Here is a 13123-nt window from a genome sequence, read left to right as displayed (position 1 = left end):
ATAGACAGAACCAAAGTGAAAGCATAATTCTTTAGAATCCTACTTTGACTTGGCTATGATTAATTACAATTTTCAGGCAAAACCAAGTGTAGGTATCTACATTTTATGTAGATTTATTCTACAATAAATTGTTATATGGTTTATATGAGGAGAGTTGAAGAATTAAAAATAGTATAAAATAAAAATGAATTTTTATTTAAACATAATAAACATAAATATATATGTACATATATCCACACTATATATGTTCATATGTCTTATAGATAGCTTCCTAAAGGTGTGTCTATCTCTCTCTTAGCCTAATGGAATGCAATGCCACTGGGGTTTTACATAGCTTCTCCTGAATGTCCATCATCTCTTAGCTCCTGCTGTATCCTCATTCAGCCTCTGTTTACCTGAGTTTGGGGCAGAATGGTTACTTATGTGAAGTTTGAATACAGTCCTTTAAAGATATTAAAAAGATCCATGTATTCAGTTCCAAATAATTTCATATTTATGTTCTTAGTTTTATGGAAAAAAGCTGAAGAATTCTAGAAATCATGAGAGTATTTTATATTAATTATAATCAAGACCCATGTCTCTTGCATTTAGGGAGCACAGTATATGTTAAAAGATAATAACTAATTTTAAATCATTATTATCATTTTCTTATCTGATTTAAACTGACTTGGTTTGATAACAAATAAATCTTTTACACACAGATTCATACAACTCCAGGTAAGGAATATCGCAATATAGCTTTCCAAGAGTTATCAGTAAAATAAGAACTATTTAATGATGAAATAACTTTTTAACGTCTTCTTAGGAAATGAGAAAAGCTGATGCTGTAGTATTTTAACAAAGTCACTCCAGAGATGAATTTAAAATGGTTAGTGTATTCTTTCATACAAGATACCAAAACAGGGGCAGTATATTATGCTTTTTAATAAACTGCTTCAAGTAAAAGAATGTTTAGCTCACTTCTGTTCAGTCAAGGAGCTGATTTTGTTCTTACCCTGTATTTTAAGGGGTATATTTATTTAGCCATTTCATCTTTTTAGTTGGTATTACATCGATGATTGCTCGATGGTCAGCAGCATCTTATAAATCTCAGCTTATGTCAAGTTGTGGCAAAGGAAATGGAAGGAATCTTCTCATCAGCACTTCACCTTTGCTTTAGTGCTGCTCTTATCTGACTGCCAGTTAGGTTAGGGAATGAAATGAGAACTACAGTGCCTGCCCTCAAATTAGATTTGAGAAAGAGAAATGAAGGAAAGAACGAAAGAAGGAAGAAAGAAGGAAGCATACTTCTTAGAATAGTGTTTATCTGTGAGCTATAGTTATTCTTAACACCTTTATTTTCTGTTGATGAACATATGAAAGAATTATTATTTTCTGCAAACTTCTCTAACTATAATAATAGTTTTATATTACTAATGCATAAATGTGATGCTATAGCTAGATTAGCTATAATAGTATTAGTGCTAAAATAGTATTGATGCCTATAAAATAGGCAATATGGCTATAAAAATGACTTGATGCTCAGAAAGAGCAAATAATTTACCTTTATATTTTACGAATACAGTTGGCAGATAAAAATTCACTTAATCATTTTCAAATTTTTAAATAATATGAACTAATCACAGTTTATTGGGGAGGAAAGTCACAGATGGGTTAATTCTGAGGTTAATATAACCTCAATAGTTAATAGACATAAGCATGCATAATTTTATTTACTTACGATTTTTAGTATTAGTTAATGGCATATTTTGGTGATGACTTTTTAAAATTAAATACACTCACCTGTTCTCTAGCTAGAAGTATAATTGTGATTTTGTGACAATATGTGTTAATTTCTATTACTATACATATAAATTTTATTGTCAGTAGTTAATAAAAATGATACTTTTCATAATTATTATAAACTCATATGAGTTCATTTTCTTAATGATAAAGTTGGAAATTCCTAGGATCTCAGAGGAGAACCCACAAACACCACTGTACTAAACCAGAATAAATCTTAACTATAGTCTAAATATTTATCCTTATAAGCACAGAAAAGTATAGTTCTCACTCCTCATCAATGAAACTTTTCTTTGCAAAAGATGGAAACAATTACAGAAAACAAAACCCAATCAAAATACAGAGTTGTGGAGCCCAGTCCCAACAACTACACCTGCAAAACACTTCTACACTTAAGGCTCAGAAGAAAATACTGTGAGCAAAGGGGAGGAAAGATTACAAGAGCCAGAGGATCAGGGAGTTTGCTGTGAGACTGTCTCCTAGTAAAGTCAGAAGCTATGCCCGTAAAGTTTCACTAACATGATTGCCTAAGCATGAATTGAACAAGATCAACAACAGTAGACTTGCCAAAATGGACAGGGGAAAGACCATAATGCCTCAACCCTACTTTAGAACTTTAAGTAACTAAGGAATGCTGGGAGTGGAAGAAATAATCTTCTCTATGGAAGAGCACACAGGTTGGCTATCCCACAGCAATTGCTCAGCCCTCAAGACACACATACAAGTGATATAGTTCAGACTAAACAGTTTACATTTGGGAATAAATATATACATATATATGTGCATATACATATATACATGCAACAACAATTAATGAAAAAGAGACTATTGATGTGAAATAGAGCAAGATCAGGCTATCCAGGAGAGTTTGGAAGAAGAAAAGGGAAAAAGACGATTTTAATATATTATAATCTCAAAAGTCAAAGGTAATCAAAAAATAGAAATTTCTGGATAAAACTGAAGAATTCATACATTTTAAAATGATTATTAGAGCCATGTGGCGGTGGGGCACACCTTCAATCCTAGCACTTGGGAGGCAGAGCCAGGCTGATCTCTGTGAGTTCAAGGCCAGCCTGGTCTACAGAGTGAGATCTGGGACATGCGCCAAAACTACAAGGAGAAACCCTGTCTCAAAAAACCAAAAATAAATAAATAAGTAAATAAATAAACATGTTTATTATATATTAGCTAGAACAAAATGACCTTCTCACTTTAAACAATTATCCAGCTACAGAAAAGACATACGGAGCACATCTTCAAACTTCTCTCAAGTGTCATCAAGGGGTTATGAGTCTGAGAAAGGAAGACGAATGGAATGCCTCATTCCTTGAACTTTTGCACCCAGTTCAGGATTATGTAGTCCAAAAATATTAACAAAACAATTGCACAGAAATTAAGAACAGTCAAATTTAGGTCGGGGGTAATGGTTAAAATAAGATCTGAGTATCATGAGAGACTGTTAGAATTAGGAAGATGTAGGGATCACTATGTTTCCACAGTGAAGAGCTTATTTGGAAATGTGAGTATTTTGAGGAATAGTAGAGAATATCTTTACAGGTATTCTATGCACTGAGCAATATTAGGAATTGTGAAGCTGTGATAATTCTAATTGTCAATTTACACCCTAGGATCTATTAGGAAGAGAATTTCACTGGAGAATTGTCATGATAACTTTTGCCTGTGTGCATGTATATTGGCAAAAATCTTGAGTCTTAATTGATAACCTAAGAACCATCTTGGTCTAGACAGTACCAGTCCTTATATGAGGTTTCCTATACTATGTAAGTGTAGAGAGAGGGTGCTGAACATGAGCAAACATGCATCAATTCATTCTGCTCTGCTCTTGAATGTGAATACCTGCTTCCAGTTCCTGCCTTGACTCTTTTGCAATGATGGACTGTTATATGGAATTTTAAGCCAAATAAACTTTCTCCCATAAGTTATTTTCTACTGGAGTGTCTTATCACAGCAACTGGAATTAAACTAAGACAGAAGATTTGGAAGACATTGGGGTTCTAGCACATCCCAGTGAAAGGAATCTTCTTTAAATCTCTATAAATTCACTTTCGATGTTAGATATGATATGCCAAAGTTTGTTTTGAGGGGATTAAACATATCAAACATCCATATCTTTGAACAATCCTCATAGCATAATGTTTTGAAAGAAAATTAATGTAGTTATGCTCCTACAATAAATAATTTTAAGGGTACACATAGGAAAATGATGTCCATAATTTAAGTGCTTGTTGGACAAAAGGGACTCTTTAGAGAGAAATAATCTGACTGCTACATATTATCCAAAGTACTCAAAAGCCAAGAAAATATATTATGTATGAAAGGAGCAGGAACTTACAACCTATTATTGGAATATAAGTAAATATACAATATGAATTAATACAAGGAATAAATGAGAGAAAATCATTAATAACACATGAAAGACAAAATTATAGAATCAGAATAGGATAATTAAATGTGTATTATAATTAAATTGCATATGATTAATGATGCATAGGAAAAAGAAAAAAAAATAAAGAAATATAGACATAAAAGTGCCTTAAAATTGTATAAATTTAAATAAATTGAAAAATATACCACAACTGAATGTGTACAAATTAGATACCTGTAAGATAAGTCTACAGAAGATGCAAAGATAAACAATATTTAAAGAAGATTGATAACCTGAGCACAATATCATGTATTTTAGACGTATTATTACAAAACACAGTTGCACATTTAAAGTCCCAGGAGTTGAAGTAACTGATATTTTCTCTAATTTGCTAAAAGTTCCATACTTACAGACCCAAGATATTAAATAATCTCCAAACTGAAAAAAGAAAGTGTGAGTACCTCTATCATAAAATATCATAACTAAACTGATGAAAACTTGAGGTGAAGAATATTTTTCAAGTAGAAATAAGAATCAGGACATAAAAGGGAATAGGTGTAGAGTAATAGCAGGCATTTCATGAGAGTTTGTCTACATCAGGTAAAAACAAAGAAGCAAATAAACAAACAAAAACAATGGAATGCTAGTTTTTAAAGCTAGGAAAGTTAAATTATCTACATTTGTACATCACTCCAAACTATTTTGTAATAATATGCATAAAATCATACAGTACGATTCTTGCTAAAATTGCTAAGGGTTATTTTTCAAAAGTTGTAATTGAAAGCCTATGGAAATGATCCAACTGGCATAGCACAAATGAAGAAAGATATTTAAAAAAACTAAAAATTTCACTAAGAAAATCTAAATCTGCAGTAACTGAACTGAGTTTGTTATACTTTCCACACCCATACCACCAAATTCAGCAAAGTAAAGAACCCATTCAAGATTGCCAAGGTTCAAGAACACAAGGATCTCCCTTTCTCCTCATTTCTAGTTAGGTTTTTTGACAGGAAGTAATGTACTGTCTCGTAACACTCCCACTTACTTGTTGATAAATAAATAACTATTTGTCTATTATAAGTGTTGTCTATAGAGGTTCCATTCTTTTCCAAAATCTACTCATGGTATAAAGACATAACATGGACTTTCGACTCCTTCAAATAAAGCATCCTTATGAGTCTTCATCTTGCTTGAGAGGTGTTGGAGTTTTAAAAGGAAAAATAACCTGACAGCACAGTAGAGTTTTACCTACAGTAAGTTCTACAGAACTTTCATCCCCTAAAGTAAAAGTTTTGCTTAGAAAAAAGTCAACAACGTTGTGTTTCCCCACCCACCTACAAAGTCCTGAAACAAGGCTCTGGGATGTAAGTAGAATGTGGCAAACGTAAGTTTGAGTCTCTTCCCGGAGAAATCCTTCTCTTTTGTAATAGAGAACAGAGAAGTTTAAATCTAATAGCATTTTTAACAGCAATGGAAGTGATTCTGGAGGGATATTGGTAGAAGACTGATGCAGTCAATGAATTCTCATCCTATGCTGTAGGCCGGTCATTTGCATGGAAGAAATGGAGAAAAAAGGCTAGAAAGAGCTGTTAGAGAAAATATCAAATAGTGAACATAAAAATTACTCCCTTAAGAGTTTAGCAGACAAGCAAGTTTCAATATTAAGCACACGAAAGAGGATAGAACAAGAACATACCCAGAGGATATGCAACATATGAAAGTCCTGTTTTAACAAAACAAAAATAATTATGGAGCAATGAGATGCCATATTTGACAGGAAAAGATAGCACAGCATCCATCAATATGTACTCACAAAAGTATGACTAAGGAAGTAGACAGGAATTTATTAATAGCAGCCAATCAAGCAGAGAAATTCATTTTATAATAAAATAAAAACACAGATTTTAGTAAGAAATGTTAACAAGGAGGGCCCAAAGAGGGATGCATGGATTTCTCTGGGAAGGGGAAATAGAAGATATCTCCTGGGTAAACTGAGCCAGGGAGGTTGAGTTGTGGACATGAGGGAAAGGGTTGGGTGGGTTGGGGATGGGACGGAGGGGAGAGTAATGAAAGAGATGCCTTGATGGGGGTGGGGCATTTCAGGGTTAAGAAGAAACCTGATGCCAGGGAAACTCATAGGAATCCACAAGGATGACCCAGCTAAGACTCCTAGCAATAGTGGAGAGGGTGTCTGAACTGGCCATCACCTATGATAAGATTGCTAACTACCCCAATCGTCACAGAGAGCCTTCATCCAGTAACAGATAGAAGCGGATGCAGAGATCCATGGTCAATCACTGGGCCAAGGTCTGGGTGTCCTATTGAAGAGAGGAAAGAGGGATTGTAGGAGCGCCAAAGTCATAATTGGGGACCCACAAAGACAATTGACCTGGGCTCATGGGAGCTCATGGACTTTGGACTGCCTACTAGGGAGCCTGCATGGAACTGATCTAGCCCCTCTGCTTGAGTGTGACAGTTGTGTAGCTTTATCTGTTTGTGGGGTCCCTAGCAGTGAGATCACGACCTATCCCTGGCACTTGATCTGGCTTTTGGGAACCTATTCCTCACACTAGTTTGCCTTGCCCAGCCTTGATACAGAGGGAGGAGCTTAGTCCTGCCTCAACTTGATATGCCATGCTTTGTTGACTCCCATGTGAGGCCTTAGCCTTTCTGAATGGAAACAGCACGGGGAGTGATTGGGAAGGGTAGAAGCAAGGGGAAGTGGAGGGGAGTGGACAGGAGGAGAGAAGGAACTATGGTCGGGATATAAAACACATTAAAAGAAAAAAAATAATAAATTAAATGTGAAAAATAATAAAATAATAATAAATGTTGACATATTCATTGTGGAACCTCAATAAGCTATGAAAACTTCATATAAAGAGATCAACAAGTAGACACATCAAAAGAAAGAATATAATCCCAATAAAAAAGACAGGAAGACATCTTGAAAGCAACAAAATGAAAATAATGCATTATATACCTTAATGAGAAAACAGCTGACTTAGAGCTGCATCCTGAGAAGAGTGGAAAGGGACCACAGCATTCACAGAAAGAGTAGCACATGCAACCAACAACCCTGTGTTTAGTGGAGATAAATAAATATGATAGTCACATTTTTTGGTTCTTCAAAATTAAAAACATCCATAGATATACAAGGTTCTAATTAATTTTCTTTTCAAAATTTATGAAGTTAACACTGACACAAGCAAAAAAAAAAAAAAAAACAATACCTGTGAATACAATTGTAAATTCCAATAGCTTTTCCCCATTAATTTAAAGTAAATAAATAATTTGGAAAAATATATTATAGATATCAAATATATATATATATATGTGTGTGTGTGTGTTTGTGCATATATATACATATATCCATATATATATATGCACACACACATATATATAATTTCAGAAAAATTCTCAATCATATGAAGCAACCTGAATTTTCCATTAAGCAAAGGAGAAAACGCATTATCCTTATGTATATTGGCTTTTTACCAAAAAGCACATTGTTTACAATAAAATACATTAGCAAGTAGAGAGTATTGAAATCATGCTCTGCCTCTCGGCCCATTGGTCATGCCCTGCCTGCCATGATATGACCTAACCCTCTGAAATTGTGAGCCAAAAGAAATTCTTCCTCCTTTGAAGGTTTCCTGTCATTGTTGATAAAAATAACTATTTTTTTTAAATACGATGAAGTCATCTAGGGTATTCTTAAACTCATACTATAGAATGTATTGCCAATATTTTTGTCCTAATTATCCTCAAGTATGTAACTTGCTGTTTCCAAGAAATCTAAGCACATCTTTAACATCTGAAGCTATTTGGTAATCTATGAAAACTTAAACCTATAGAACATTTTTTGTTTTAGATATAGATTTAACAGGAATTTATTCAGCATCTGACCTGAGTCTAGTACTCTTTATTTCCAAATAATTTCTATTTGAAGTTGACAACAGTAACCCCAGTTCCAAGGTGAGGAAGCTAAGTAAGAATTATGTGATCTGAACTTTGTTTACAAGTTTGGGATTGTCCTGATACTTAGTAATGTTAACAGAACTGAAACATTCACAAATGTTTAGAAATTAATGATATATTTCTTTAAAATATGGATATAGAAGACACTCACAGAGTTCTAGAAATATTGTAAGCTGAAAGAAAAATCATATGAAATCTTGGGATTTAGATAAGAAACTAAATCAGAATATGAGTAGACATTGTTAAAATAAAAAAGATGGAATAAAGAAATTGTGGGAATTTTAATATTAATAAAATTTGTAAGCTTATAGCTTACTAGAATAAGAAACAATGTAAAAATGTAATTTTTAATATTAATAATAGGAGATTCTGTTATATATGAACCATTGTATCACTAAGTGAAAAGTTAGATAAAATTGAAAAATCATCTTAAAGGGAAACTGCCACCATTTACCAAGGAAGAACACATGAATAACCTTCTGTTTTCTAAAATGAGACTTGATGCTTAATTATCAGCGGGAAAACTCCTGGCTCTGCTGTGTTGAATGGTGAACTCTAACACATATGCAAAGATGAGCATTTGCAGACACAGGAACACATTTAGAAAAGCAATGTGGCAATTACTCTCCATTGTTGATCATATATCATCATGGGAAATAATCTAAACACCTAGTTCCTAAAACAAGAGCTTTAGAACGTTATTCACAGAATTCACCCCTGCAGTGATTTAATTACATCTTTACAAAGGATTTAATTCATCCTTCTATCTCCACAAGTCCACTGATAACTCCATAACCCTGATAATGAATATTGGCTCCACTATGAGGATTGCATTCTTGGAAACAGTGTCTTCTGAGCCAAACTAAAATTTGAATCCAACTGCAAAGTCCCACTACTTACAAGTAATTACATTCCTGTCCAATCTGAATTGTTACATCCCAACAAGTCTGTTTACTGAGGACTGGTCAGTAAGCTTTCCACACTACAATCTCCATTTTAAAATTTGTTTTCAGGAAACCCAATATAAAAACTTCCATGAGCAATGTAGTGATGTTTCATGCAATAGCAGTGTTATAGTTGAAAGGCTAATTACTTTAGTAGATTAAATGTTGGTCAGGAGTTAATAAACAAACATGAAATGAGCAGGATGACCATGGACTTAGTTGAACTGCTGAACATAAGAAATAAACACTTTGAAAAACATTTCTCAAAATTGATTCACCAAATAGAAGCAAATTTCTCTTGGAAAATGAATATATTTTAAAAGCAAGTAGAACATAATTATCTGATTATTCAATACCAAGATATTGATTGCCAAGTACATTCTACAGGTGTTGGCAATGAAGTAAGGGCAAATGTAAAGGGTGCCAATAGGGAGAGCTGTGCCAAGCTAATGCTGAGAACTGCTTAACTTAAAAACTAGTGCCAATTTTGCACAATAATAATGTAAAATTAAAGCTAATGTTCACGTTTACATAATAAACACGTTACATATGGTAATTATTTTTGAGATTCACATCCATCTTTGATTATTATTCCTCTTCATGTTCATCAGACATACTCATGGGAAATAATCTAAACACAGAGTTTCTGAAACCAGAGATTTAGAATCTTATTCATGAAATTCTTACACGAATTTTCTGATGCACATCATGCTGTCTGCTACCACTTTACAAAGGATTTAATTCATCCTTCTCTCTTCCCAAGTCTCCTCTTGGTATCATAACCCTGGGTATGAATATTGGCTACATTATTAGGACTGCTTTCTTGAAAACAGTTTCTTCTGAGACAAACTAAAATTTCATCAAGAATGAATGTTCTACATATAAATTTAATCACCCTTCTGAAGATGTTTTACTTACACCTGAAGTCACTTCTTGGGTTCCTTGATTTTCCATTCATGGCCTTCCCAAACTGGTATCAATTACCTACCAGATACTGATCTTTACATGAGAGCTTGTGTCTTAACTACTTTTCACTACTTTCTGTGGAGTTTTCCAATTTCTACCCTATATGTAAGATGTAAGGTTTTTGATGAGATATTGATTGGCTATGTATATATAATCCTTGGGAGACAGAAAACGTTACTTTTGTTTTCAGAACTCTTTTCATAATAAAACTACAACAACATACTGTAGGACTGTCTAGAAAACATGTCCATAATTCTTTTTTATTCTTCTCTCATATATTACATCCTGACCCCAGTTTCCCTTCCCTCCTCTCCTCCCAGACTCCCCAACCCCCACTGCTCTTCTCCACCAGGTTCATTCCTTCTCTGTTTCCCTTCAGAAAAGGGCAGGCCTCCCAGAGATATCAACCAAACATGGCATATGAAGTTGCAATAAAAATAGGCACCTCCCTTCATATTAAGGCTGGATGAGGCAACCCAATAGGAGGAAAAGGGTCCCTCAAAACAGGCCAAAGAATCATTCAACCCTCACTCCCACTGTTAGGCGTCCCACAAAAAGAAAGACCATCTACACAACCACAACACACATTCAGAAGGGCCTAGGTCAGAGCCGTATAGGCTTTCTGATTGTTGCTCTACATATGCTTCTTAACAGTTAATGATATGGAAACATTAGATCACTTGGCTTTGACTACTGTTTATTGAAGACTGCATGGTATAAACTATTAATATTTTTCAGCATTCAAATGATTGAATTTGATTGCAGAAAGCTTCTCCTAACTAGAAAGATTATGAAAGTGATATGTTACACAAAATATATGCTTATAACTCTGATTTGTTGGCATTAAGTGGTAGACAAATTAAGCCAGGTATTATGGTAGATACACATAAACCCACCACTCACGAAGCTTCCGTAGCAGGATCATGAATTTGAGAACAGCTTGACCTATACAGAGGGATTGTAACTCAAAATTAAAATTAAAATTAAATTTACAATCAAATGTTCTACAAATAATCACCCTAAAAAGCAAGAAAAAATATTTATAAGACTATGTAAATACGTATAGAAATTCATTTGATATGATCATTTCCGACATTAATGTTGACTTTTCAAATGAATAAATCTTCAAGCTAAGCTTGTAAATTTAAACAGACAGTTGGGTTGTGTTCCTGCTGATCTAAGAGTAGAGAATGATTAGCATGCCTGCACACTAATCCACCTGGGAGCATTGGGAAACTCTGCTGCTCAGGCTTTCCCAAGGCCGTTTAAGACTGAAGATCTAACTATGAGGTTGAGCATTGGTACTGCTCAGAAGCAACCCATCTAATTCTTAGCTGGAGTGAGGAGTGGCCAGATGAAGTCCAGAGAGCAATGAGGTGGCTTCACCTGCTCCTAGCTAGTCAGACTGCCAGTGCCTCCACACTGTGCCTTGTTTTTACCATTGGAAAAAAAATGAATAGCAGTTGAGCAGTGGAAAGTCTCTTCAATTTTATCTTTCTATGAAGTATGTTCTGTTTAGCTCTTATGGACTAACAAAAGAATCTTGTAGAATAAGTGGTTTCTACATCATTTCATTTGAACTACACAGTACTTCCCATGTAGTATATAAGTATGCAGAATAATCACACAGAATGTGGAAATTATCATTTACTATTATTTCATCATTATTATTATTATTATTATTATTATTATTATTATGGAAGTTCTGGGGATTATACCTAGGGTATTGTCTATGCCAGGCAAGTGCTCCAGCACTGTACTGAATTGCAAATCTTAAATGTTATTTTAAATGTTACCTGATTGTAGAAATAATATCTATTCACTATAGAAAGCTTATCTAAGTAGAAGTACAGAACAAAAGTATACATAAATGAACATTTCTTAGAACAAAGTATAGAACTTTATTTACCCATAAACAGATGACATTTCTAGGAAAACGAATGTAGTGTTTTGAAGATAATGATTGCTCCTAATAGGAAAATATGTAGAAACATCTATTATTGTGAAAATAGAAGAAATGATCACTGTGATTTATTTTAATTGGAAAACAACATAACATTTCCACATATGAATATACACAAAACACAGTAATTGAACTGGAATGAAGAAAAATGTCTTAATGAGGTATTTTTGGTTTCTAACACTTTTTTTGAGCTTAATAATGGATTTTCATTTATCTCTTCATTTTCTCCAACCACACCACTCTCCAAGGGAAGCCAGTTGCTATGTATGGCCTAGGAGTGGGACATCAGTCCAGGGAGAGGCCCTACGTTAATGAACTGGAGGTCATGGAGGTAACAATGGAGGTGCTGTGATTTCCCCTCAATGGCTATGTGAATAAGCCATGCTTCAGTATAATCCTATAGCCTTATTCTACCCAATGACAGCACGATCCGAGAACAAGAGCACAGTTTTGTGGGAAACTCACTCAGCTATGCTGTGTCTGAATCTTGATTCATGCATTCAAACAATTCACTTAGCACATGACCTATGTGCATAGATAAGAGTAGACACTTAGTGTCAGACTCCACCTTTGAACTTTTAGCTCATTTGATACTTATATGCAGAGTTCATGAGAGTTGGTGTTTTTAGTAATGATCGATCAGGGTTGATGTGAGTGTCTGGTCATGGAATCAGCCCCCAACGCCTTTGTGCTTGAGGAGATGCTGTGCATGTGTGTGTATTTCCAGTTTTGTATTCCACAAAGACAAAAGTGTCTAACAGATGGAGCAACACTGAACTTTACTCGGCGTTCCATTCATCTTATGCACAAGTCCATGCAGCGAGCAAACCAACTTGACAGTTTAATTCCACATTAGGATAATGCTTGGAAGGGTAATCCTATTCGCACTGCAGGATAAGGATGCCTGCATAGTGGCTTTGGCCTGTAAAATTGTTAGCTATAAATTCTGAGCTGGCATTATGAACTTCTTAACTTCTAAACCAGCCTTTTCTTAGCATCCGGTTGCCAAGAGTGGGTTATTTGTCCATAAATCTACCCATTCCACTATATTTTTTTTTCTTTTTCAAATCATTTGACAAATACCCAAAGTAATGCAATCTG

The sequence above is a fragment of the Peromyscus californicus genome, unplaced genomic scaffold (genome assembly GCF_007827085.1).
Source record: "Peromyscus californicus insignis strain IS unplaced genomic scaffold, ASM782708v3 Scaffold_9__1_contigs__length_137607984, whole genome shotgun sequence".
In the NCBI taxonomy this organism is placed as follows: domain Eukaryota; kingdom Metazoa; phylum Chordata; class Mammalia; order Rodentia; family Cricetidae; genus Peromyscus; species Peromyscus californicus.
Note: the sequence above shows the minus strand (reverse complement) of the source record.